At 42.0% G+C, this 27,268-nt stretch overlaps 1 protein-coding gene across 1 annotated transcript in view; it reads left to right on the top strand.

The window, feature by feature from the left end:
• The window catches only part of POU6F2 (POU class 6 homeobox 2), a 490,374-nt gene that overhangs the window by 173,979 nt on the left and 289,127 nt on the right, over window positions 1-27,268 (top strand). The gene's annotated exons all lie outside the window — the stretch shown is intronic.

The following is a 27,268-nucleotide window of genomic DNA, read 5'->3' as shown; positions in this document are numbered from 1 at the left end:
TTTTTTTTTTTCGGCCTCTTCTGGAAAGTTCTTTTCCTGCTGGAGGTCAGCAAGCTGCAAGGTCTAGCAATGATTGATCCCCGCCCCACATGGCATTTTACAAAGCTGAGTAACAACAGTCTGAGCTACTGCACAGTAAAAGTGGTTTTATGTTTCCAATGCCTGTCCTAAAGTAGCTTTAGAGGTCGGCATTAATCAATAAATCATTCTGATCATATGTATCCTCTCTGGGGGCCCATTAGCCAGTGATGATGACTTAGCTGTCTCACCATCAGCTTCCTTAGACCAGAAGTCCTTGGGACCATGAGTTCAAATCCCTGTTGAGCTGGAAGAGCTCTTGGCTCTTCTGAGGTAGATAAATTGAGCTTCACAGATTTTGTTGTACAGAGACTTCTACGAAGCATCATCGGCTAGCCAGTGGCAGAACAATATCTATGACCCTTTTTTAAAAAGGGAGACAATGCCTAATCCTATCCCTGTACCCTCTCTTTTCATCCAGCTGTCAAATAAGGCAGATCTATGACTTCTGGGACGGCTGGATTCCTTTGATTCTTTAAAAAAGAATGTCATGGCGATGACAGCCTTTTGTCAATAATCCTACCCCCTTACCTGTGCACAGATGTTGTGAGGGCTTAGGGGAAAGGTGGTTTCAAATCCAGTGATTCCCCAACTACAGAAGATGATTGGACTCAGGAATTAATCAAGAGTCGGGCTGTTGTAAACCCTCTTGAAAGATGCGAGGTAGCTTTCTCCCACATCCTGCCATGTGTGATTCCAGGGCAGGGCTGTAAATGGCGGTACAGAGGTCCTACCATCTAGATGCTCCCCATCAGGCAGTAACAGAGATTCCTCTGAGGTATTTTTCCTCCGTGTGGCTTGTGACTGGTGAGATTACCAGGATGAGTGAAGCATTCAGGCCTTATCATCCTTCTGTAGCCGGGAAGGCACACGATAGAGAAAGAAAGACCTGCGGTCCCAGGGACATTGTTTGCACCACGTATTCATACACATATACCCATGCAGGATTAGAAAACGCAGCTAACTATGAATTTTAGTTGGGTCTGGTTGTAACTAAAACTGGAATCCAAAAGTATCAGTATCAGAAATATTCCCATAATTGAGATGCTCAGCAGTCAGTTCATGATTAATCCTCTTCCAAGAATCCCCAGGAAGTCAACCAAGGGTCAGTATTATCGTCTGGGCTTGGGGATGGAGAAGTAGCCCCCAGATGGTCATGAGGGACGGACCATGGCCACTGTTTATCTCACTGGGCTGGAAATGGCATGAGAACTATTTGATCCCCCAAAGCCCAAAAGATGTGAGGAAAGTGTGGGGCCGCAGTTCGGGGCCTCTCCTCCCTTGTTTTTGTACCAAGAAGTCTCTGGATCCTATTAATAGAGCCCCCACCCCACCCCTCCAGGAGGTGGTGGGTGGGCGGGCAGTGAGCCGGGCAAGCCCAGAGGCCCTAGTCTCTCCGTGGCTGGGCTGGCTGAGGTTCCCAAGGTCACTCGGCAATGCGCTGCCAGTGCTGGCAGTCAGTCCCCAGGTCCCCTGACTCTGCCTCGTCCTCTCCATCCATTAGACCATGCAGCCTCTCACCGCCAGTGAGACATGCTCAGGACACTTTAATTTCAGAGTTTGATTCGATGTCTATTTTTCAGCTATTTGCTACAACATTCTGGGAAAGTAAGGTTTGAATTTCCTACAATCCAAATCATTTTCTAGTTTACTTATAAGTGATTCTGAAACAGTTGGCCCTGGAAAGCTGACAACTTGATAAAATGTATCTTTCAAATCAACCCAGTGCCGCCTTTATATATAGTTAAATCATCCAAATCCAGGGTGCCGAGTTAAGAAACGGAGATCTTCTGTTCTCAGGCTGCCTGTCACTTTGGGTAAGAAAACACACAGAGTTATGTTCGCTTATGCTTACTCAAGTGTGGTCTCGTGGGAAAAAAATAAGCACTGACTTTTGGCAGGTTTATCTGCTTTTAGCCAATAAGAAATGGTTTCTTTAGTGATGTGCGTCGGACAAAGCTGGTTTGGGGAGACTTAGTGTCAAAACCAGCAGCCAATATAATGTTGATGGAGAAAAGATTTTTATTTATTTATTTATTTATTTATTTATTTATTTATTTATTTATTTATATTACTACTAAGGTTACAGGTTGAAGAGCAATCCTGAGCTTTGAACACCGACGATGGCAGTTTCTATTGCCTTAAAAAAATAAATTGATGTATATTTGAACTGATATGACATCTATTCATGACACCAAACTGACACTGATGGGACACACCAACCAAGGCTCCCAGACACGGTGGCTTCTCTTGTTTTGCTACAACATGGTTGCATCCTATCATTTGGGTGAAGAAAAGAGGGCCAAGAGCTTGAGAAAATTAAGAGTCATCTCAAAACATCTAAATTTATATGCAGAGACTCTGGGTTTCAACAAAAGGGTTTTGATGTGTTTCTATTTCAGGGTGATCCAGGGAACTGAAATCAGTCTTCATACTGTAACCACTATACTTACTGAGTATTTATTTATTTATTTATTTATTTATTTATTTATTTATATTTTTGAGGGAGTGAGTGGGGAAGGGGCAGAGAGGGAGGGAGAGAGAGAGAGGGGGAGAGAGAAAGAGAAGATCCGAAGCGGGCTCTGTGCTGACAGCAGAAAGCCCAATGTGGGGTTCGAACTCATGAACCGTGAGATCATGACCTGAGCCAAAATCAAGAGTCAGACACTTAACTGACTGAGTCACCCAGGCACCCCTGAGCCTTCATTTAAATATTAATTTAGGGGCTCCTGGGTGGCTCAGTCGGTTAAGTGTCTGACTCTTGATTTTGGCTCAGGTCATGATCTCACGGTTCATGAGTTTGAGCCCAGTGTCGGGCTCTGCGATGACAGCTCAGAGCCTGGAGCCTGCTTCGGATTCTGTGGCTCCCTTTCTCTCTGCCCCTCCCCCACTTATGCTCTGTGTCTCTCTCTGTCCCTCAAAACTGAATAAATGTTAAAAAAAAATTAAAAAGAAAATATATATTGATTTAAAAAGGGAACAGGTATAGTGATTAGGCGGATCGTCTTTGGATTTCAACCACCCAAATAAAAGTGTGGTGCCCCGTGTTCAGTTTTTTTCCTTCATTGCTTGTTTTTCTGATGGGTAAGGATGCACAAATCAGTACTGGAGGGCCTGGACATCCAGGCGAGGGGCTGTAGTACTGTGACCGACATCTGGGGCAAAGAGGCTGCTCTTTGACAAGCGCATTCAGCCAGGCTGCTGGGAGGGCAAGTGGCCGGGCGGGTACCCTTGCCACTGATGGTAAGGGTAAGTGAAGGCTAACTTAATATTCTCTGCCAAATATAATGTCCACAAGTAAGCGGTAAGTACATGTAAACCATAATGGTATCTATTAGGAATCTGGCTCTTCCTTGGTGGTAATTGGCTTTAAAAAAGAAAACCAGATTATTTAGATTTGGAGAAATAGCATGTGTTTGGGAAGACAACGAATGTAACACATCTTTAGCGGATTCTCTGCCAAAGATTGCCAAGTACCAACGCTAACCCAAAGAAGTTGTTTAAAATTGAATTGCAAAGCCTGTGTTTCTTACTGACTCCTAAGTCTCTATCCCTCTCTGTGCTGTGCAAGGCCAGTATGGTGGTGGTTAGAACCTGGGCTTCCGAGGAAAGTAGACCTGGGTTTGCATCTTGCTTCTACGGCCTTGATATGTAAGCTCTCTGGGTCCCAGAATAATAATGCCCACATGAGGTTTTTGTAGAATTAAATGAGCTAAGGTATGTAAAGTACTTTGCTTTGTCATTGGCACAGTAAGTGCTCACCTAACAGCACCTGTTACCGTTACGTGCTTATGTGTCTGATCGTTATGTCTCAGTTCATGAACATGTAAGGTCCTTAATGGCAAGGTTTATGTCATGGTCTCTTCTAAAGAACTTTGATACATCTGAGAATAGTTGAGACATTTTTTTGGAAATAATTTGGATTCAAAATTGCTCCTTTGGGTAGAACCATTTCCAAGTGTTGATGGACCTTGAGTGAAATATGAATTCATGCCCTTATTTTGTAGAGAGGCTCTATGGGTGAGGTTGGGCCTGCTGGTTGAGTTGAAATGAAGAATGGATTTGGGGAGGAGAATACCTCCATAGCAATGATGTGCTGCTGAGTGTTCCGGTTCAAGGCGTGGTGATCGTACCCACGTGTTTGCTTCTAATCTAGGGAGAACCAGGACAGTGGAGAAGTCAGCTGTGTTTCCATACTGATTCCCCAGGACCCAGAAATAGGAAAATAGTTCAACACGTCTCATCTAACTGATGCTATGTGCAGGTTCGTGCTTCCAGATTGTAGGAAAACTGGATTTGTGTAAGGGAGGTGGACCCTGTTGGATAAAATGACTCCAGGCTGCGGTCCAAAACAAAACAAAAAACAAAACAACCCATACCTGAAGGATCTTCTTCATAAAGTCAGGTTTAGCAGCGACTCTCCCAGATGACCAGTGCAGTGCAGAGAGTAATAATGCTTATCCCCAAAGCAGACGAAGCAAGATCAGACTGAAGATGAAGATTTGGGGGTTTGAAGGGAGCTGAACAACTTTGGAAAGGAATGATAATTCTAAACCAATATTTCCCTCGCATTTATTGATTTTTTTTTTGAGGCGTTCAGTACTAGAGGTTTCCTCTCTTTTTTTTGTGTGTGAGATAGAATAACTTTTAGTGGTAGGAAGGAGTTGAAGAGGGCAAGACGGAAAGAGCATTAAGTATCCTTTACACTGTAGCCAGAATGTCTTGCTTTCCAAAGGTCTAAGAAAGTGGCAAAAAGTGGTTTTCGTTTTGGGGAAGAGAAGGGGGAGAATAAGAAGGTGATTTTTTTGGAAGCATTTCTGAAAGAGTGTAATTTCCATTCAGGATAAGCCACCTTGCAAATAGTAAGCTCTAGCATTGCAAATATCTTTGAAAACTCTGCCAGCAGGCTTAAATCAAGAGTATTCTGCAGTATTTATCTTAAACTGGTTTCATGTTTACAGTTATGTTTTCAGTTTGAGGCAACTCCATGTTGTGTCACAGAATAAATTAAATAAAGAACAAACGCCCAGCTGTATGATTCACATGTATGATCATACTGTATGATTCAGTGGTCTTGATCTTTGTCCCTTAAGCTTTCTGAAAGGAAGACAGGCTTGAGAGAAAAAAAAAAGGTCATTTTATCATATTTTTTTAAGTTTATTTATTTTGAAAGAGACAGAGACAGTGCAAGTGGGGGAGGGGCAGAGAGGGAGGGAGAGAGAGAGTCCCAAGCAGGTACCACGGTGTCAGCGCAGAGCCTGATGTGGGGGTTGAACCCACAAAACTGTGAGATCATGACCTGAGCCGAAACCAAGAGTCAGATGCTTAAACCAACTGAGCCACCCAGGCGCCCCAAAAGTTCATTTTAAAGGTTAACCTATTATTTCGTTTTTACTATGAAAATTTAATGTGTATATTTAAGATGAAATGCGTAAATAACAATATGGCAAACACTAGCCTACCAACCACCCAGATTAAACAATACAACACTGCCTACAGTTGAAGCTTTGAGTACCCATCCTTGAACAAATTCCCCTCTCTACTTCTAAAATGCAACACCTCTCTTGCATCTGGTAGGTCATCTTATTTTTCATATCAAGTAACTATTAAACATTTTTCCAAAAATGCATATCAAGTGCACAGTTTGGCTGATCGGGACACAGTGACCTAAGGAAATGTCTATATCTTGTTCTAAATCACCAGGTAGAATCCCAGTGGTGAGTTTCTTGCCCAGCACAGCATCTAGCACAAATCATGGAAGACTATAATGCTATGACTGAGACTACTGGATTATGGTATGATGGTTAAACATGCATTTTGCAAAAGGCCATCCTAACCACAGACCCCCATCATTTAGTTAGCTGAACGATCACGAAAGAATTGGCAAGTGTTCATTGACTTTTGAGGCTTTTCCATTATTCAGTAGTTATTTTGCAGTTTCCTGTGATTCTGCCCTTTTAGCCCTGTCACGCGTCTTCATCATAGCCACGTGGTTTATGCCCAGTGCTGTGCTTGAGATGAATTGGGATAATATATTAAAAGGGTTTGGGAAATTGTACAGCGTGAGACAAATGTCATTTTAATTGCTCTGTCACTGAGAAAGAAGCCAGAGATTCCAGAGGTACCAGTGAAAGGAAAGAAGAACAAAATCCCAGAGTGGGCTTTGCAAACGAATTAGTACACATGAAGGACTAGTCTTTGATTTTTAGATCTTTACAGCTGGAAGGAATCTTCAAGACGGTCTAGTTCATCCCGTTCATTTAAAGATGAGAGTCTCAATAGGGACATTAAAGAACCTGCTCAAAACATTCCGGATCCTTTGAGAAGATTCAAGATAGAAACCAGCCCTCCCCTACTCCTTATTCATGGCTCTTCTCTCTTCCCTGCTTTCCTCTTCAGGACAGGGAGGCTTAGGAGAGATATCTAGATTTTCACCACAGACCATGTAGGTACAAATGCCTTCAGCAGACGTCAAAATCATGCTTCTGTGTCCCTCGGCCAGGCAGCCCCAAACAGAAGGCCTTTCTTTATCATCAGACCTTGTAAAGACCTCACCATTTGCCAAGTAGAGTTTTCCTTTGTTTCTCCTTTAAAGAAAGTGGTTTCTCCCTCATCCTAGTCACCATGAGGTATGTCCTTAGAACTTCTTTGTATTTATTGTAATCTGTGAATATTGTGTTTTACAGCTTGTAAATTAGATATAGAATTGGATACCGAGGCAGAGCCCAGAGTGTTAAAAATGTTCAATTCCAGTGGGGGAACCAGCGAGCGGTTAAGGCCTGCTGCATATAATGTTAATATTACATTAAGTACGATGTTATTGCACGAGATGCTTATTGTTAATGTCTGTGGGGAGGACCCGTTCCAAAGATTTCAATTTCAATAAACAGATTATACAGTTCCACCATATACAATTAGGGAGGTGGTAATGAAATGGTTATAAAGTCCCTTGGGGGCCTGTCATCTTTTTTTTAATTTTGTAAATAACATCAGAAGCACTAGAGGGAAGTGCTTATGCATTTATTTATTATTGATTTTTTAAAAATACATTTAACATTACTAGTTATTGCAAATCCAGTCTCCGTGAGTTGAAGATAAGCTGTTTCTACATTATTAAATGCTGAACGTATAGGGAATTGCGAAGTGGTATCCTTCATAGATATATATTAAATATTAATGAACAATGATTGCAAGATATTAATTTGAAGCTACATTTACTTGGCAAATAAAACCTTTTCAGGGTTTTACCCTTTTGTTGCACATGGTGCACATTTTAAACATCCCTTTGGTGAATGTTTTGGACGAAGCCAAGTGATTCTGTTCCGCAGCTGGATCCTGCACAACCGCAAAGGATCGAGTTGGATTAAGCACACGCTCTTAACGGGCAGCAAATTGTCGGAGGGGTGACTTCAATGAAGCCACCAAACTTTGAAGTATCCATAAATAGTTAACTGCTCTTCCTTCTCGGGACTATAATGAAGCAGGAAGCATTAATGCCGACGGTTAGGAGCCAATTTTTCTCCTTGGAGTAAGATGCTGAATAGCGTAGATAAAAATTCAGAATGCCAGCCTTTCACCCAGGAAACCACACTCCAGTGAGGGGCAGGGATTTGAGGCAGGCTGCCCGGATTCCATTTTTTCCAATGTCAGCAAATTATGTAACTTCTCTGAGTTTCGGCATCATCATCTGTATGATAAGAGTAAATGATAATGTCCTGGGGACTTAGGGAGATTAAAGGCATAGCACACAGTAAGCACTAAGCAGAGTATGTTGCTCGTGGTGCTCACTAATTGTTAGCCCTTTTTATTTTATTTATTTTTTAAAAATTTTCACATTTATTCCTTTTTGAGAGACAGAGAGACAGAGCACGTGCAAAGGAAGGGCAGAGAGAGAGGGTGACACAGAATGCGAAGCCGGCTCCAGGCTCTGAGCTGTCAGCACAGAGCCCGACACAGGGCTCGAACCCACAGATCATGAGATCATGACCTGAGCCGCAGCTGGACGCTTAACTGACTGACCCAGCCACCCAGGCGCCCCAAAAATTGTTAGCTCTTTTTAAAAGTGTTTTTCATTCACTCCGGCATTTGGTGAGTAATTGTGAAATATACCATTTGGCAGGACTGTGGATGCAGTGATAAGTAGTCCTCAAGTTTCATGGATCTTGCCAAGTTTCTAGGCATGATTGGAGTACTCTCGGGGAGGTTAGATGCCCTCCGCTTGTGCTTTTACAGGATTCTGTTCTCGTGGGCTTCCTCTGATCTTGCTTTTCTTTTTTCTTTTATTGGTTGGTTGGTTTGAAGTACAGGTGACACACAATGTTACATCAGTGTCAGGTGCACAGCTTAGTGGTTTGGCAACTCTGTAGGCTGTGCTGTGCTCACCACAAGTGTGGTTACCACAGTGCTCTTACAGTACCACTGCCTTTTGTCCCCATGCTTCGTCTTCTCTCACTGGGGCTTTATAATTACTCAAGGATGTCACAGCTGCTTTTTCTTTCTATCCGGTCTTCAACGCTCATCCACAGAGTGCTATTGGACAGAAAGCTCCTCAAAATCTAAGCTCTGTGGAGCACCTGAATATAATTAACCCACTCAGAAGTTATTGTCCAAAGACTTACACTTTTATAGCCTTGCCCATCAGTTTTAATTTCTATATAGTCTTCTCTAAGAGTTGAAATGTATGTGCCTTTCTATTTGGTAAACACATGAGCATATGTAGCTCAATCTAAAAATGTTTTAATGTTTATTTTTGAGAGAGAGAGCATGAGCAGGGGTGGGGCAGAGAGAGAGGGAAACACAGAATCTGAAGCAGGCTCCAGGCTGTGAGCTGTCAGCACAGAGCCCGATGCGGGGCTCGAACTCACGAACCACAAGACCATGACCTGAGCCGAAGTCAGATGCCTAACCGACTAAGCCACCCAGGCGCCTCTATTTAGCTCAATCTAAATGATTATTGTGTATCTACTCTGTGCATGGCACTTCAAGAATAAAAAAACAACATAGAACATGTATTGAAATGGGTGTTATATAGGTACTGCAGCGGGAAGAGGTGACAAAAGGAAAGATGACAGATGATAATAAACAGATAAAATGGTAGGAAGGGAGGGAAGTGAGGGAAGGACGGACAGAGGAGGAAACAAGGCAAAATATGTTGTTTGTTATGCAGAGTTGAAACTGGGAGTTTGGTAATGAGAAAAATGAGAGAGTGGGATTAGGAAGGAGAAGAGGAGAGAGAGGGAGGTGGGGAGGGGAGGGGAGAGGCAGGAAGAAAAAAGAAAAGAAGCTACTTAAACTTGTCGGAAATGAGAGAGTATTAGTGGTTCTCAACCAGAAAGACGTGCCTTCTCAGAATCTTTGGATGACATGTGTGGTTTCCATAAGCCAACCCCCCACCTGAGAATCCAATACAACATGAAAGGGATGCTACCCTGAGTGTCTCTGGTGGTGTGGCCAGAAGTGGAATCAGGAAGCAGGAGTTGGGGGACTATCAGGAGACCCTGGAGAGGACGGCGTCCCAAAAGGTGAGAGAGCATTTCCAAAAGAGGGTGTGGCTACCACAGAGTATGAGTTATGTACGTTGTATGTACGTGGTAAACACTTAATGAATGTCAGTTATTAAAATCATTCATAAATTCCGTGCGGAGCCTCCAGTAAGGTGGAGAGTCAGAAGAGGCAAGTGGATTTTACAATCTCCACATTATACTGGTGGCAGAAGGCTGATTTTAGAGCTTAAGGGACTGTAGGCTAAGAGAAAAATCACTCTGCCCCTCCTTTGTTACTCTTCTTACTACTCTACTTACTACAGGATTCTTCTTTTTAGTAGTTTTCCTTCCACCTTAGTGTCTCCAACCGTTCTCTTGGCTTGTTGTCTCTGCCCCAATCCACAGCACAAAATCCTTCAGTGTCCCCCGTTCCCTGTTTCCACTATTCCATGACATGCTGCTCAGCCATGTACAAGAGGGGGCCTGTCTGTGTTCTGCCCCATGCAAAACTGCTTTATTTGAACCTGATATTTATCTCAAACTGGGCTTATAGTCTTCTCTCTTCTGGACCCCTGTTCAAGCCCTTTCTCGCCTCTGTGAGTGGAAATCCTGCCCACAAGCTCTCTGTAAACATCAGCATACTTCATGAAGACTTTGCTGATGAATTCTTTGGAATGGGTTTCTTCTAACCTGCCGTAATGTTCCAAAAGCACTTAAAATATCCTCACTTGTACGATAGTTGTGAAATTGTGAACGTCTCCATGCCAAGAGGTAAGCCCCCTTGGAGGGGCTGGTGCATGGAGTGTGGTAAGCTCCCAGAGGATATCCTTTGTCGGGGAATTGTGGAGTAGGAGTATTCCCTTTTTGTGCCTCCTCAAGTACCCAACAGTGTCTTGCATGTGACGGTTACTTGTTAAAACAGAGACTGAACTGAGCTCATGGCAATCACTGATGCCTTCCATTAAACCTTACCTCTTCACCCTTTGTGCACACAGTAAGAATTAATTAGGATGAAAATTCTGGGTCAGACTATCAGAACTGCTAGAGCGTGGGGTAAGAACAAATGCTAAAGACAGGATTCACCACCTCCTAGTTATCTACTCTGGCCTGCCCCCCGATTCTCGTCACCATCCCTTCCTAAGTTCAGTCTCTTAGACTCTTTTTCTCCTTTTTTTCCCCTTTCTTTTCTGTGCTGAGATTAATCATCACAAATCTTTTGATCGGGAGATAGTTTAATACCTTACACTTCAGAAGTACTTTATCTTTTCAAAAGAATATCACCTGCATCTCATTGAAACTGGTACGCTACTTGAGTCATCTCGGTCTGCCTTGAGTGTATTTCTTTGTGCTAACTTGGTCTCATTTCTGCAAAGGTCAGTAGAATTGTACTACTAAAATTTAGTATTTCCCCAGTTTTCAATCTGCCCAAGACAGCCGTATGACAGATATGTTGGTCTAGGTATTAACCCTGCCAGACAGATCCATATCCGTATCTTTGTTTTATAGGTGAAAAAAAGGAGCCCAGAGAGGTCAAGCGATTTTCTCAAGGTAGCTGTGTTCAGAATGGTCTGTGTAAACCGATGAGGTATCTTTCAAGTCCTGAGAGCAAAGCCATGTGGGTATAGCTGGGTTCCCGGTCCCATTGGTCAGTGACGGTGCCTCAATCTCCCCTCGATGTCGTGATATAAAAGCAGTACTGTGGAAGTTAGGGAGTATCAGCAGAAAAGTGATGAAGAAGAGAGGAAAAGATGCATAGATCATGCATGACAGGAAATAGACTGTCCCGCGCCTGCTTACGTCCATCTTGCTGTGGTATTTAGGGTAAGATTTGGTGTCTTCTTACGTATCAGTACCCTGTGTGGTACACTGGTTGTCATCTTCAATTTCATTTAAGCCGCATGGTGTAGTAATGCTATCCTTTAATCAGAAAATATGCACCTGACCCACCGTTCATCATGACACAGGCTTTGGGTGTTTTGTTTTGTTTTGTTTTGTTTCTGTACGTGGGGATTCCTTTCTGCTGATCCATCTATACCCTCGCATGGAGTTTCCATGGCTACCAGGATACATTATTCTAAGACACATGGTTGGGGGCTGTGGGTCTAGTCCGTGGCTGTAGAACATGAAGAAGCTAAGTGCATGGAGCGAGCAATAGGGAAACTTGGTAAATGCAACCATGTAATGTTACGGAAATAGCACAGGGAAAGGGAGACAGAAAGACTAAGTGCCAATAAGACTTAGTGAGGAGCATTGAAAGTACTTAGGGCAATGTTACTTTTCTCTCTCTCTCTCTCTTTCTTTCTTTCTCTTCCTTCCTTATTTTCTTTTTCTATTCTTTTTCTTTTTTTCTGTTCTTTCTCTTTTCCTTTCCTCTTTCCTTTCCCTGTCTTCCTTCTCTCTTTCTTTCCTTCCTTCCTCCCTTCCTTCCTTCCTTCCTTCCTTCCTTCCATTTTTGTTTCTAACAATGGGCTCTCTCTAGGACAATGGTACATGTTCACCAAGCAGGCCTGATTGCATGCCAATATGACAATGTTTTATTTCTGGTGGTCCTAATTTTTCCTAAGGATCCGAGAGCTTCCATTTAGCAATTCAGATAAATCCCCATGATGCAAGCTGCTATCAGTCTTGTGGTGCTGTGCTTCCCAAAGCATGTTCCATGGAGTACCACTTCAGCAGGATTTTCACAGGTATAGAGCAAAACTGACAGTTCTGTGGTCCAAGAAGTTTAGTGTAAACAAAATTAGAACGGTCTAGCTGTCTCAGGGCCATTATGCCATTCTGCTGGTAAATTTCTAAGGTGGGGATAGTATTCAGTGTTTCCCAGACTTCTTAATAAATAAAACAATTTTCGGGGCGCCTGGGTGGCGCAGTCGGTTAAGCGTCCGACTTCAGCCAGGTCACGATCTCGCGGTCCGTGAGTTCGAGCCCCGCGTCAGGCTCTGGGCTGATGGCTCAGAGCCTGGAGCCTGTTTCCGATTCTGTGTCTCCCTCTCTCTCTGCCCCTCCCCCGTTCATGCTCTGTCTCTCTCTGTCCCAAAAATAAATAAAAAAATAAATAAATAAAAAATAAAACAATTTTCCCTAGAACATACATTATGCTCTTTGGGGAAACTAAGGCATTGGGTAAATGCTGTTTTCTAGGCACCATCTGTGACACCACTGTATCACCCTAGGAAAGGTAGAACCTGGTATGTCTCTACTGTTCTCCCACACACTCCGGAGGATCCGTATGTTACTGTGCTGTCACCTCACACGGCTTTTAGAGAGCTGGCTTGTGAGCCTTTGCCAGCGTGAGTTGAACTCTTCTGTTCTCATTAGAGACAGTTATAAATGCAACGTGTCAGAGAGGGTGTAGAAGAGTAGATTCTGACTGAGGCGAAGTGAGTATCAAGCCCCAGTCCATTAGAGGGTTTCTGAAAAGCTCCCGAGACGCGTGTCTAAACCATCAGAATTGATTTAAAGAAACTGCTTTGTTTTTTTGTGTTTTTTTTCTAATGTTTATTTATTTTTGAGAGAGAGAGAGAGCGTGCACAGGGGAGGGACAGAGAGAGAGAGAGAGAGGGAGACACAGAATCTGAAGCAGGCTCCAGGCTCTGAGATGTCAGCATAGAACCTGAAGCGGGGCTCGAACTCATGAACGAGGAGATCATGACCTGAGCTGATGTCAGATGTTTGACCGACTGAGCCACCCAGGTGCCCCGTAAAGGAGCTGCTTTGATCTCCCTGACATCGGCTAGGGTCTCTGGTGGAGACAGCAGGCTGCCCACTGAAGCTGACTGGAGTCACGGGGAAGTTTCTAGAGCACATGGTGGTAGAAGTGACAGCATGAGACACTGTATGTAGTGGGTGGGGTTGTGGATGGAGACGCAGGGTCTCGTCCCTGCATTGATGCTTTACTTACAAGACGACCTTGAACAAGTCTCCTACAACCTCTCCTGGCCTCAGTTTCCTTTTTAACATTTGAGAGTTAAGCCACCGATGTTTTTCACCATCTTTTCCTTCTCACATCCATGCTTTTCCAAATGAAATCATTTCTATAAAATGGATAAAAGCATGTGTGCTAAGAAGGAAGAGGGGCTCAGGAGTCCACTGCTCTGCCACCCTGTCACTGCTCCCTGGAACCCCAGGCAGGACTCTGTGGGCTGGGGATGAGCAATCAGGCTGTGCACTTGCTAAGTCCAGATGTGTGCCAGGCCCAGCATCAGGTGGGAAGGGACACTGGAGCACTTGCCATCCAAGGCTGCTGGTGGTCATTAGGACTGGTGGTGATGCAGGCCCGGAGCACAAGGACAGGGTGATGTGTAGGTGTAATCCCGTGTAGGGGAAGGGAGGGACAGGGCATCTTGGCCTTACATGTTATACGGAGAGGAATGCAGATGGGAAGGAAAAGCTGAAGTCTACCCCTGAAATTAAAAGTGGGTTTCTACCAAGGATTTTGCGTCTACCAAGTATTTCTTTATGGGAGGCTTTACCAAGAGGTGGTGGTCCTATCATGAGCCAGGTAAGGCTTTCCACCCTCAGGTGGCTCAGTTCCCAACCCAGCATTCCCCACCCTTCCTTCTCATTCATATCAACCCCCGCGCCATCCATTATCTCTAGTTCCTCGAAGTCATCCTTGGCCTATTTATTTAAATGAAGCACAAGAGTTTGTATTTCCTAAGGTGACGACTTCACAGGGATTGATGACGATGTCATGCGTGCCAGGGGATTAAGGCCACTCTGACTGGCAAGCCCACTCAGAGGTTTCATGAGGCTTTTCCAGCCTGACTGGAATCGAATGTACTGGATGAAAAGGCAGCCATGCTCCCCCTAGCCCATCATAAAGCGCACCCCAGATGGGAGTATTCTTGCTTCATACAACCCTTACAAGCCAGGCTTTGACTGCGTGTTGGTTATGGTTGGTGGAAGAAAACTAATGGAACTTCAGGGCCCAGCAGACCTTGGAGGTCACGTACATACCTCCGTGCCAGTTCCGTGAGAGAATGCAGAGAAGTGATTGGCCAGAGTAGAGGTTAGATGATCACGCAGATGTTTCTAAGCCTTGGAGATATGCTGAGAGTGATCTAAGTAATTTACGTATTATTGAGCTTCACTTTCTCTAACATTACCAAGAAGGAATTAGTAGACTTCCTTGGCAAATGAGAAAGTTGAGGGTCACAGAACTTAGGTCACTTGTCCTAGTTCATAAGGCTGCACAGTGGTTGGATTAGATGGAACCCCTTCTGTTTGTCTCAGAGCATGTTCTTCCCCCACCTCCCCACCGGCCATCTCTCCACCTCCCCACCCCACCCCTCCCCCAGGCTACATTGCATTGCCTATAGCTGTGGTACTTGGCCTTTTCATTTTTTTGTGTTCTTGCCCCATTTTATTATACTAGAGTTTGGGGTGGCTTGCTGATTTAAAAATGTAATTCCCGGGGTGCCTGGGTGGCTCAGTTGGTTAAGTGTATAACTTCGGCTCAGGTCATGATCTCTTGGTTCAGGAATTGGAGCCCCAAATCAGGCTCTCCGCTGTCAGACACAGCCTGCTCTGGAGCTCCTGTCCCCCTGTCTCTCTGCCCCTCCCCTGCTTGTGCTCTCTCTCTGTCTCTCTCAAGATAAATAAATAAACTTAAAAAAATAATACAACTAAAAATGCAAAATTCCCATTAAAAAATAAGAAACAACAACAACAAACAAAAAGAAAATACCTTCCTACAATGATCACTCTATCCCCCTGGCAAATGGTGTTGCTGCCCAGTGTCCAAAAGAAGCACTCCTTTCTGGATGCGTATTGTTCTTGCATGTTCTGTTAGACAGGAATTCTGGTTTGTTTTTTTTTTAAGTTTATTTATTTACTTTGAGAGAGAAAGAGCAGAAGCAAGGGAGGGGCAAAAATAGAGGGAGAGAGAGAATCCCAAGCAGGCTCTTCCCTGCCAGTGCAGAGCCCAATGTGGGGCTTGAACTCACGAACCATGAGATCATGACCTGAGTCGAAACCAAGATTCAGATGCTCAATCAACTGAGCCACTCAGGTGTCCCAAAGTTTTATTTCATTTTAATAAATATTTTTCAAGTATTTGAAACGTGTCCAGGATAAACCTAAGCATTAAAAAAGGGAGCAAAGAAGTGAAACACTCTTAGAAGTCCTCAAGGAGCTCCTAGTCTACATGAAATAAAATCATGAAACAGCTTAACAAACCGAATGCACACACACAAAAATCATCATGGATGGTAAATGCTCTCAGAGCTCTTAGGAGAAAACCATCTATGGATCTCAGGGGCTTGAATTGGACCTCAAATGGTGGGCTTCATCATGACAAAGAGAATAAGGGCATTCCACGTCCAGAGGGGGTAGCAGGGACAGAGGCACAGAGCCACAGATGAGCCTGTGCAGTTGACTCAGTCAGGAGAGGCTAAGTTTGCTCTGCAACTTGAGCAGTTCTGGGAGGTGAAGTTCACCTTGAAAGGTCCAGAGCCTGGGGTAGGGGACTCAGAAACTAATTTGAAGATCTATGCTTTATCCTGAGGGGGATGTAGAGCGCTAAAGGGCTGTGAAAAGCTTAATGCCTATGATGCTTGATGGACATCCACAGGTAGGGGCAAGTGGAGACGGGCACCAGCAGAGAGAACAGTCAGGAGCCTATTATAGCAATGCAGGCATGGGGTAGGGAACATCTGAAGAGTTGGTGGCTGTGGGAATAAGGATGTGCGGTGAGCTGCTAAAAGAGAGAAAACAAAAATACATGATTATTAGACACATAAGATGAAGAGAAGGAGTTGAAACTAGCTCCTGAATTTCAAACATGAGTGTGGGTTGAGATCCTGGTTTAAGGAAAAAACCCAGCATTTATTGAGAATCTACTTTATAAACATAGTATCACACACTGTAATAAAAGCTTTATATGCACTGATTCACTCATTCCGCGGATTACCTTGAGAATCAGACATAAATGCAGAATTTTCACTTTGTACGTGAGGATTCTCCGGCTCAGCGAGGTTATATAGCTAGTTCAAGTTCACACAGCTGATGGGGCTGAGGCCCCAGCACAGGTGCCTATAGCTTCAAAGTCCACACTACCAATCTTTACTATACCTACCATACTGGGTTACTATAAGATGACCCCCTTGTTGGCAAATCCAGTGGACCCTTCTCAGTCTTCTTGTTGACTCTCTGACACAGTAGGCTCTCTCATGACCATTTCTCTCCCTTCTACTTTGGCTTTGTGACATTGTTCTTTTCTGTTTTTTGGTTTTTGTTTTTTAATTTATTAACAGTTTCTTCTGTCTCTACTGATTTTCCTTCCTCCACCTTCCACTTATACTCTGCTATTCCTGAGGGTTCTGTCCCCACGCCTTCCCTGGGCTTTATTCTTTAGTCCCAAGCTCTCATGACTATGATGCATGATTCTAGTGTTAGTTATTCTATCTCAGACCTCTGTCTGGAGCAGGAGACACCTATCTGTCTGTCTCCAGACTATCTCCACCTGGATATCCCATAGATACCTCAAACTCGATATGTCTGTGATTTTCTGCACGACTTCCTTTTACTATCTGTTGATTTTGTGGTTGATCCCGTGTTGCTCCTGTGTCACAACAGGCACCACCACGTATCTGGTATCCCAATCTTAGAGGACAATTAACCTGATCCATCATTTTACACACAAACATCTATGTACCTTGTTAAGTTTTCCCCTGGTGTAACCTGAAAAATTTGGAGAGATAAAAGATATTCCCCAGCCCAGGCTGAACCACAAGCAGAAGCTTCTTTAACTTAGTAGCTCCCCTAACTAATTTTTCATATTAAAAAGAAGTGAGGGGCGCCTGAGTGGCTCATTCAGTTAGGGATATGATTTTGGCTCAGGTCATGATCTCGTGGTTCGTGGGTTCGAGCCCCGCGTCGGGCTCTGTGCTGACGGCTCAGAGCCTGGAGCCTGCTTCGGATTCCGTGTCTCCCTCTCTCTCTGCCCTTCCCCCGCTCTGTCTCTCACTGTCTGTCAAAAATAAAGACCTGTTAAAAAAAAAAAAAGAGGTGAGGGGGAGTTACTCAATTCTCCTAAGTATCTCCTGTGTATATAGAAGGTATACATACTATTAAACTTCTGTTTGTTTTTCTCCTGTTCAAAAATAATAATAAAATAAAAGGAAGTGAGAGCCAGATAAGATGATTAGTATCAAAGTGAGAGCTCTGGAATGATAGCAACGGTTGGCTTCCCAGCCTAGGGTGGAGGATGTTGGACAGGACTCATGTAAACAAACCATAAACTGCTCTGTGTCTGGCATACATGCTTCCTAGAACCTTACGCTTGAATTTCACCACTTGGAAATACTGTGAGTTCACTGAAAAAAACCCTACTAATTCAGAAAATGATGACAGTTCTGAGAAATACATATGACTTGCAGGCCCTTATTTTTTACCATCATGTAAAGAATTCTTGGTACTGGCGATTATGGAGTGTGAAAATTTTGTTCAGGAACCTTAAAAAATTTAGGACCCCCACCCCACCCCCCTGCGCCCACTGCACGAAATACATTATTGGGTATAGAGAAGGCTGGAAAATCTATTACTTAAGGGTTCCCTTGTACTAGAAGTATGTTCATCTCCCCAAATTTCCTCACTCTTTGCTCTCAGCCCCAACTGAAGACCATACTAGAGAATTTATTTCCACTAAAATATGAAAGATTAAAGTTAGTTATAAAATTAATTGCCTAAAACAGTGATATTTTACATGAGTCCCTGGATCCCTAGAGACTCTGAAGGCAATAATGGCTGTTCATTAACCACTTTTATTGTCTCAAAAGCCAAATAAGAATTACAGATTTATGGAGCACCTGGGTGGCTCAGTTGGTTAAGCGTCTGACTCTTTATTTCAACTCAGGTCATGATCTCACGGTTTGTGAGGAACTTTCTTGAAATTCTCTCTCTCCCTCTCTCTGTGCTCCTCCCTTGCTCATACTCTAAACAAACAAACAAATAAACTTTAAAAAAGTGAATGGCCTTGCTGTCAAGACCTAGGACATTTTATCACTTTAGGTCCTATTTTTCCAAACTAGTATTCTGAAACAGTGGTTTGTTGGTTCCACAATTAAAAATAACTTTGTAAGTGTGCCTGGCTGGCTCAGTTGGTAGAGCATACAACTCTTGATCTCAGGGTCATAAGTTCGAATCCCACACTGGGCATAGAGATTACTTAAAATTTTTTTTAACGTGTATTTATTTTTGAGAGGGAGAGACAGAATGTGAGGGGGGTGGGTGCAGACAGAGAAGGAGACACAGAATCCGAAGCAGCGTCCAGACTCTGAGCTGTCAGCACAGCCCAACTCTGGGCTCAAACTCACAAACCATGAGATCATGCTGTGAGCCAAAGTCGGACACCGAACCAACTGAGCCATCCAGGCACCCCAGAGATTACTTTAAAAATAAATAACTAAAAATTTAAAAAGGACTTTGTAAAATGCTATATACCATAATCCTTTATAGATGTTCATAGTACATTTAACATATTAGAAGTAGTTGGACATTCTCACCAAGATAAACTTGACTTGACCTTGTATTTCCCAAACTTACTTGATCATGGAAACTTAATTTCCCCAGTAGATTACAGTTCTCAGGGAATTAATTTCCTGAAAGGCACTAAGAAGCAGATTTTTGAAGAAGGAAGATGTGCTTAGGGAGAAGTACAGTGGGCTTTCATTGTTGGCAGAGCCCGTGGACAGCCCGACTATCACCTGACTATCGCCTATAGTGACTATCATGAAAGCTGGATCATATCACTTGTGATTTGAAAAATCCTATCTCAAGGGAACTGATACCTTGTCTCTACCTGCTCCCATTCCTAGGCTGTCTGGAGCTTTTACCTTTCACTAGGATCTTTGTTTACCCTAATCACTCCTTATTTGTGACTGGTGAACTGTTAAACCCACCCATGTAATACAGAGTTGGAATGGTCAACACACCCTGGGAAGGCAGAAAGTCTCTTCCCATGCAGGTTCACTTCTTTTCTTTTAATGTTTATGTATTATTTTTGAAAGAGAGAGAGAATGAGCACAAGCGGGGGAGGGGAGAGATGGGGGGGGTCAGGGAGAGACAGAGGATATAATAGCACAGAGCCCCGATGCGGGGCTCGAACTCATAAACTGTGAGATCGTGACCTGAGCCGAAGTTGGACACTAAACTGGCTGAGCCACCCAGGCGCCCCTAAGTAGGTTCACTTCTCAGGGGTTAAAGGAGACATTTCTCTGGCCAACAAAATTCGAAACTTGAGATGTTTTCCTTTCAGACTAAAGTTAGCTAAGTAAGTTTTATATATGAGTACACAGCAACAAGATGTTGGGAAATTTTTGTGGCCTTTGTTGCTTACTTACAAGGGAGCTCTTGGTAGCTCTTGGTAGCATAGTCAAACGCTATGGGTGTCTTCCCTCACTCCTCACATTCCATTCTCCAGTAAACATTTTGAATATATATATATATATATATATATACACACACACATACATATGTATGTGTGTATGTATGTATATATACATATATATGTATGTATGTATATATATATAGACACATATATATGTGTGTATGTATGTGTGTATATATATATATATATATATATAGAGAGAGAGAGAGAGAGAGAGAGAGTCGATAGATAGTATGTAGGTGTATAAAAAAATACTTTTGTCACAAAGTAGGCCCATCCTTGGGAATACCATTTAGAACTTGTCTCTTTTACCCACCCAAACATCATCCACATCTTTCTATGACAGGGCTTACTTTTTAACGCCTTTATAGTATCCTAGTATCCCATGTTATGAATGATGCATAATTTATTTAAGGAGTCTCCATGGATTGATTGATCTTTGAGTCCTTTGTAAAGTATTTACCTGTTGAAAATAATGTCCCCGTGAATATGCTTCTATAGCCATCTTTGTATTAGTGTGACTCTTACCACAGAAAGGACATCTAGAAATGAAATTTCTGTGTCCCATGTATAAACAGTTTTCACTTTCAGAGATACCTCAAACTTTCCCTTCAAAATGATGGTACCATTGTGCACACTTCTCCAATTCCTAGTGGTGTTAAGCATCTTTTCTCTTGTTTGTTAGCTATTTGTATTTCCTTTATGAATTGTTTATTCATATCTTTTGCTATTTCCTATTAGATTATTTATCTTTTTACTGTTGATTTATAGGCAGTGTTATATTTTATGAATGTTAGCACTCTGACTATTATATATGGGGAAAATTTTATACCAATTCTTCATTGTCTTCCAAATTTATTTGTGCCTCAGAGAAGTTATAAATTTTATATAGTCACATATGTTGCACTTTTTCTTTCGGCTTTTAGGTTTATGTTATGCTAGTAAGGCGTTTTCTAACTTAGGCCTCTACAACTATTCCCATATTTTCATTTGGTACTTTCTCAAATTTATTAATTTTTTTATAAATAGATATTTAATCTATCTGGAATGTATTTTTGTGGATGGCGTATGATAGGAATTTTCAAGTTGAGAGGGATATTACAGAAAATGTATCCACGACAGTAACACTATTTATTACATCTTATAAAAGAATTTTTAAAGTCTTAGAAAAAAATGGAATTAGATATTTCAGCCAAGTATCAATTAGAATCTATGCTTATTTCTCAAGAGTCACAATATGACAAAACGCTTCACATTTGTGGAGATCCTTAAAATTGTCCAAACATTTTTGTATCTGGATTCTCTTTTTCAGCATCACAACGACCTTATGAGGAGGTAGACAGAGTCAGTGCTGTTATCTGTCTCAAATGACTTTTCTAAGGTCTCCAAGATGATTAATGGTTGTACAGATGCTAGAAATCAGCTCTCTTTACTTCCAATCCTCTTTCTACTATTATAGCAATTACAACCTGGGCACCAGTGAGCACAGTCGAACAATATAGACGTCTTCCCTCCTTTCTGCGTTAGAAAAAAAAAAAACAAACCCAAGGCATAAAGTCTTGACTATAATAAAACTGAAAGACTTGGGTTAAGCAATATAGATTTGTTAAAACCATTGGTCACGAGGCCTTTCTGCCCATCTCTGGCCTAACATAAATGGTCGTGACTGAGTTACCAACTCGCTGGAAATGGGGCTAGGGTGGGTGCAGGTGCAGGCTTACCTGGAGAGGCGCAAATTGTGCCAGTGTAATTCCTAATACAAGACAGGAGAAAATTGCTAGCACAATTCAGAGTTGTTAACACAATAGAAAGGACTCTGGAGAAAAACCTGATGTGTGTCTCCTGCATCTTTTTTGTCCCCACTGCCATTTTCTGAGGGGATAAAATGAGATGACATTGGGAAGAAAACTACCACACCAGAGCCGACCGTGATTGCTGCTTTGAATGCCGCACAGCTGCGCCAATGTGGCCAGATTGATCCATTTCAAAGCAATGGTCATTATATTGCATTTTACTCTGAAAATGCAGTGCTTTTCTGTTTCCCGACTTGTCTGTTTGTGATGGATGGCTTAATGCTCTACCTCAGTACATTATTTTATGTTTAACAATCCTGCATCCTGGAATTAACAGGGGTGTGCATTTCCATAGCGCTCCCCTCCTCAAGGAAAGTCTGGACCTTGAAGAGAATGCAGATCAAGTTTGAACAGCAGAAGAGAGTTTTATTTTGTCTAGGCCACTGTTCTTTAGATCCGATTAGATCCAGCATCTAAACTTTACTGCAGTATCTCAAGGCCTGCTGATTTTTATTCCTGGAGAAAATTCCCATTCTTAAAAAATTTAACTAAAAACCCCTTGAGTTTCTCTCCTTTATTACTTTAATTTTTAAAAGCCATTATGCTTTGAAAATGAAAGTTTTGGAGACTTGTTATGCGTGTGCTGTATACGATGCAATCTGGGTACTATGAATAAGTTCATATGGCCAGGAGAGCTGAAAATTTCCAATTTCCTGGCTTTGAACAGCCTAACCATGCAATTTCATTGACACAATATCCTTATATGTATTTAATAGTAAACTAGAAACAATGGAGACAGAAGACATATTAAGACCTACCTAATCTTCATTTAATCTAAGAACCTACATCTCCCTTAGAATTATTAAGCATTTTAAATAACTTCCAAGCAAATGAGAAACAAAAATCAGAATTGAAATGGAGCACACATATATCTTAGATGTATTTTATAATATATATTCATCCTATAAGCTCTGCTATATGAATACTGCCATCAGTTCTGCCGTAAAATTATTAACTAGAAATTAAATAATTTTATTTAGTCAAAATGTGTTAGTAGCTATATTTAAAGGTGAAATATCTGACTTTTAAGTGTCAGGACACATTTTACTTTGGAAAACAATCTGTAAGTTATAAGATTTCTATTATTTAGATTTAGATGTTTCTTAGACATTTTTAGCAGGCCTCTCAGCGCTATGTTGTAAAAATTGAATCAAAAAGAAAGAAGAAGGGGCTGTTGGATTAAAAACAAAAAAAGATATTCCACTATAAAGCAAAACTAATCCTTCAATTGGTTAATGGCTGTCTTTAATAGACTCTGGCAAGAAATCCAAATTCCAAGTACTTAGCCCTAGGACACCCACCATTGTTTCTTTCCATGTGGTCTCAGATAGGAAGAAACGGTAACCTGTTCTCGGCCCTGTCATAGGCAGCAACACCATCTACTCAATCTCTTTTTTGAAAATCACTCCAGCCTTTAACACGTTCAAGTGTTAGAAACTTTTAAAGTCAGGAAAGACATCGTTATGCAGGCATACCTCAGAGACGTGGGTTCAGTCCCACACACAATAAAGGGAATAGCTCAATAAAGCCAGTCAAACTTTTTGAATTTTCTGCTTTCCCAGTGTGTATAAAAATTATGTTTACATTATACTATAGCCTATTCAGTGTGCAATAGCATCGTGTCTAAAAAAAACATCATTCATACCTTAATTAAAAAATACTTCATTGCTAAAAAGTGCCAACTATCATCTGAGCTTTCACTGAGTCCTGATCTTGGTGGTGGAGGGTCCTGTCTTGATGTTGATGGCTGTTGACTGATCAGGGCAGTGGTTGCTGAGGTGGGGTGGCTATGGCAGTTTCTTAAAATTAAACAACAATGAAGTTTGCCACATGGATTGACTCTTCTTTTCATGAACCTCTGTAGCACGTGATGCTGTTTGATAGCATTTTACCCACAGTAGAATTTCTTTCAAAATTAGAGTCAGTCCTCTCAAACCTTGGTGCTGCCTTATCCACTAAGCTTACATAATATTCCTTTGTGGTCATTTCAACAATCCTCACAGCATCAACAGGAGTAAATCCCATCTTGAGAAACCACTTGTGAGGCACCTGAGTGGCTCAGTCAGTTGAGCCTCCAACTCTTGATTTCAGCTCAGGTCGTGACCCCAGGTTTGTGGGATCGAGCTCCCCATTCACTCTGTGCTGAGCATGAAGGCTGCTTAAGATTCTCTCTCTCTCTCTCTCTCTCTCTCTCTCTCTCTCCCCCCCTCTCTCGTTGACCCTCTCCCTCACTTATGCTCTCTCTCTCCAAAAAGAAAAAAAACAAGAAAGAAAAGAAAAGAAAAATGAAACCACTTTCTCTGTTCATTCATAGGAAGCAACTCTTCATCTGTTCAAGTTTTATCACGAGATTATAGCCATTCAGTCATATCTCTAGGCCTAGGCTCCACTTCTAATTCTAGTTCTCGTGCTGTTTCCACCACATCTGTGGTTACTTCCTCCACCAAAGTCTTGAACCCCTCAAAGTCATCCATGAGGTTTGGAATCAGCTTGTTCCAAACTCCTATTCATGTTTCTATTTTGACCTTTTCCGACGAATCGTGAAAGTTCTTAATGGCATCTAGGGTGGTGAATCCTGTCCAGAAGGTATTCAATTTATTTTGACCAGATCTATCAGATAAATCACCATCAATGGCAGCAAAAGCCTTGTGAAATGTATTTCTTAAATAATAAGACTTAAGAGTCAAAATTGTTCCTTGATCCATGTGCTACAGAATGGATATTGTGTTAGCAAGCATAAAAGCAATGATAATCTCATTGTACATCTCCATCAGGGAGCTCTTGGGTGGCCAGGCACATTGTCAATGAGCAGTAATGTTTTGAAAGGAAGTTTTTTGTTTTTTTTTTTTTCTGAGCAGGCCTCAACAGTGGGCTTAAAACATTCAGGTAACCATGCTGTAAACAGATGTGCTGTCATCCAGGCTTTATGGTTCCACTGATAGAGCACAGGCAGAGCAGATTTAGAAATTCTTTTTTTTTTATGTTTATTTATTTTAGAAGGAGAGAGATAGAGAGACAGAGCACGATCAGGGGATGGGGCAGACAGAGAGGGAGACCCAAAATTCGGAGCAGGGTCTAGACTCTGAGCTGTCAGCACAGAGCCCAACTCAGGACCCAAACTCACGAACCACGAGAGAGTGACCTGAGCCAAAGTTGGAAGCTTAACCCATTGAGTCACCCAGGCACCCCAGATATAGCAAATTCTTAAAGGCCCTAGAATTTTCAGAATGGTAAATGAGCATTGGCTTCTCTTTAAGTCACCAGCTACATTAGCTCCCTAGCGAGAGTCATTCTGTCCTTTAAAACTTTGAAGCCAGGCGTTGACTTCTCCTCTCTGGCTATGAAAGTCCTAGATGTCATCTTCTCCCCGTTGATGCCTGTTTCCTCTGCACTACAAATCTGTTTAGGGTAACCACCTTCCTTAATGACTTTAACTAGATCATTTGGATAACTCACTGTAGCTTCCACATCAGCGTTGGTGCCTCACCTTGCACGTTACCTTATGGAGATGGTTTCTTTCCTTAAAGCTCATGAACCAAACTTGATAACTTCAGATGTTTCTTCTGCAGCTTCCTCGCCTCTCTCAGCCTTCACAGAGTTGAAGAGAGTTAAGGCTTTGTTCTGGATCAGGCTTTGGTTTACAGGAACATTGTGGCTGGTTTGATCTTCTGTCCAGACCACTCAAAATTACCCCATGGCAGCAATAAGACTGTTTGGCTTTCTTATCATTCCTGTGTTTACTGGAGTAGCACTTTCACTTTCTTTAAGAACTTTTCCTTTGAATTCATGACTTGGTTTTTTGGCTCAAGAGGCCTGGCTTTTGGCTTCTCTCAGCTTTCAACATGCCTTTGAATTCATGACTTGTTTTTTTGGCTCAAGAGGCCTGGATTTTGGCTTCTCTCAGCTTTCAACATGCCTTCCTCACTAGGCTTAATCATTTCTAGCTTTTGATTTAAAGTGTTCACTTGAACACTTAGAGGCCATTACTAATTACCTAAATCTCAATATTGTTTTGTCTCAGAGAGCAGAGAGGGCCAAGGATTGAGAGAGATGGAGTAATGGCATGTTGGTAGAGTGGCCAGAAACACACAACATTTATCATTAAGTGCGTCATCTTATATTTGCAGTGCCCCCAAACCATGGCAATAGTGACATCAAAGATCACCGATCACCATAAAAAATAATAATAATGAAAAAGTTTGAAATATTGCAAGAATTACCAGAATGTGACAGAGACACAAAATGAGCAAATGCTGTTGGAAAAATGGCGCCGACAGAATTGCTTGAAGCAAGGTTGCCACAAACCTTCAATTTGTTCTTCAAGAAAAGAAAAGAACGCACCATCTGTGAAGCACAATAAAATGAGACCGGCCTTTCTTTAACTTACATCCTTCATGCTTCACAGTTTTGTGATTGTTAAAGAGTTAAAGATTTCATCGGACAATTTTTGCAATTGTTTTTTGTGGTCGTTGTTTACTATTTATTTGGGTATTTTTTAATGTTTATTTTTGAGAGAGACAGAAACAGAATGTGAGTGGGCTAGAGGCCAAGAGAGAGGGAGACACGGAATCTGAAGCAGGCTCCAGGCTCTGAGATGTCAGCATAGAGCCTGATGTGGGGCTCAAGCTCACAAGCTGTGAGATCATGACCTGAGCCGAAGTTGGATGTTTAACTGACTGAGCCACCCAGGTGCCCCTGTGTTTATTTGTTTTTAAGGGATTGGGGAAGGAGAGCAGAGAGTCTGCAAAAGGGAAGGGAGTTGGCTGTACTCAAGCATCATTTCTATAAAAGAAACTCTTGCTCCTAGTAGAGATGTCAGAAAAATAAGAAGGGTGTAAAGAGATTTGTTTTTTTTAATCACCCCAAACCTCGTCCTCTCCAAGAGATAGTCATTGTTTAACATCTTAGTAAACTGTCTTCTGCTTTGTCTTTGTACGTGTGCGTTTCTATAGTTAAGTTGATACTGTACACTGGACAGTAGATCACAAACATTTTCCAGCATGTCGTAAAATCTTAGAAGCATCAAGTTCACGATTTTATTTAACATTTCATCTCATGTATATTCTGTACTTTCCATAACCATTCTCTACTGTTGGACACATAGACTGTTACCAATTGTTCATGAAACGTTTTAGACTGAACTTGTGCATCAGTTTAATTCCTTGCTCACAGAGCCATAAGCAGCTTACTCTACAGAACTCACAGGATTACTCTATAGGGCTTAATATCCTGAAGGTAATTCTTACCTAGAATATTATTATTTTCAAGACCTGTGGAACCTAGGAAGCATAGGAAAATAATACTTGAGAATCAGTTACTACCCTATCTCTCCCCCATGTTTTAGAAAATTGAAGATGTGAATTAGCAAAGGTCTACTTCTTCAGATCCTCTCGTAAAACTATGGAGAAGTGTTGTCCCATAAAAATATGACACAAGCCAAAAATGCAAGCCACAGATGTAATTTT

This window comes from Lynx rufus, unplaced genomic scaffold (assembly GCF_022079265.1).
Source record: "Lynx rufus isolate CCGP_SWC_20201006 ecotype Redwood Valley unplaced genomic scaffold, mLynRuf1.p SCAF_4, whole genome shotgun sequence".
NCBI classification, from domain to species: Eukaryota; Metazoa; Chordata; class Mammalia; order Carnivora; family Felidae; genus Lynx; species Lynx rufus.
This window is presented reverse-complemented; position numbering and strand designations above follow the sequence as displayed.